Source organism: Aplysia californica, unplaced genomic scaffold (assembly GCF_000002075.1).
Source record: "Aplysia californica isolate F4 #8 unplaced genomic scaffold, AplCal3.0 scaffold00336, whole genome shotgun sequence".
NCBI lineage: Eukaryota > Metazoa > Mollusca > Gastropoda > Aplysiida > Aplysiidae > Aplysia > Aplysia californica.
The window spans coordinates 225,314-226,584 of record NW_004797606.1 but is presented as its reverse complement, the minus strand read 5'-3'; the positions used below and the strand labels follow the sequence as shown (position 1 = coordinate 226,584).

The 1,271-nt window shown below is 39.3% G+C and overlaps 1 protein-coding gene across 1 annotated transcript in view; it reads left to right on the top strand.

Annotated features, from left to right (window-relative positions):
• LOC101861597 (glutamate receptor) overlaps nt 1-1,271 on the top strand; it is a 30,560-nt gene that overhangs the window by 3,542 nt on the left and 25,747 nt on the right. The window lies entirely within an intron of this gene.

Genomic DNA, 1,271 nt, shown 5'->3' with positions numbered 1-1,271 from the left:
AAAGAGAATTATGTCACGAGGCAGCCAGAGTTTATTCGTGCCGAATACCATAATAATTAGCGAAATGTACACTATACGTTTTCTAGTTGGACGTTCTGCTTCAACTAGATTATGCATACCCGACTTGGTGATTCCATAACTACGCCACTAATATCGGGAGGGCCGGGGGGACGGATGGGGGTTGGGGGAGGGGAAGGAAAGATGTAGGGGAGGGGGAGGATGGAATGGGGGTAGGGGTCGTTTTCCCTGGTTACGATGTTGTTTCTTTCGGCAAGTTCCTTGTTATCCTTTTTTCTTCCGTTCGCCGAGTAGTAAATAGATCTATAGGCAATTGGCAGAGACGGAAATGTGGATAGTAACATCAACTTGTAGCGGGTAGTCTGGTGTTGGTTACCTAATTGGTTCTTGCCATTTTTTGGGGGCTTTTGCTTGTTTATTTGTTTTTAGTTCGTTTGCATATTTTTGTCTTTTAGGCTCTTCTGTACCTTTTCTAACATGCTGGCCATTTGTTTGTTTGTTTGTTTGTTTGTTTGTTTGTTTGTTTGTTTTTGTATTTGGGGTTCTTTAGTACACCTCCCCCCTTCCACATTTAAAAGAAAAAAAGTGAGCCCGTCGTTTTGGCTTTTGGTTTTGTTTTGTTTTTTGCTTTATTATGTTTTTTTTGTTTTTATTTTTTGTACTTTTGTCCTGTTTTCAAAGCTCAAAATAACCGCGTACGATTTCCTCGAGAGCCGAGATTCTCATTACGCCCTTGGGAGTAAAGGCGGATTGGCTTTTTTTTAACGGTGTGACCCTGTTAGGCTACCGTATGTTCTTTATAGTTCACGATTTGCTTTCCGAAATAACTTCCAGCTCTTATAGGTAGGCTATATACGACCATTACAAATAGCTCACTTATTTAAGCATTCGTCTCACGGATGTTTAAACATGTTTTAAACTGATTAATTTCGTAAGGTATTTCTACGAACAGGTGCCCAGGGGAACAACAGACCCGTCTAATAATTTTTACTATAAATAATCAAAGAAAAAATATGTTGAGTCTTGCTGTACTAGCCATTCTTCCACAAACACAAGACCACTTTTTATGCAGCCTGGTCTACACATACACATATTATACACACTCATTCAAACACACATAACATACACATACATACACAATCACATGCACACACAAAAACAAAAACATTCCCACATACATAGACACCACACATGTCAACACACGCAAATGCACAAACATATAAACAAACAAACAAACACAAACCCACAAACAC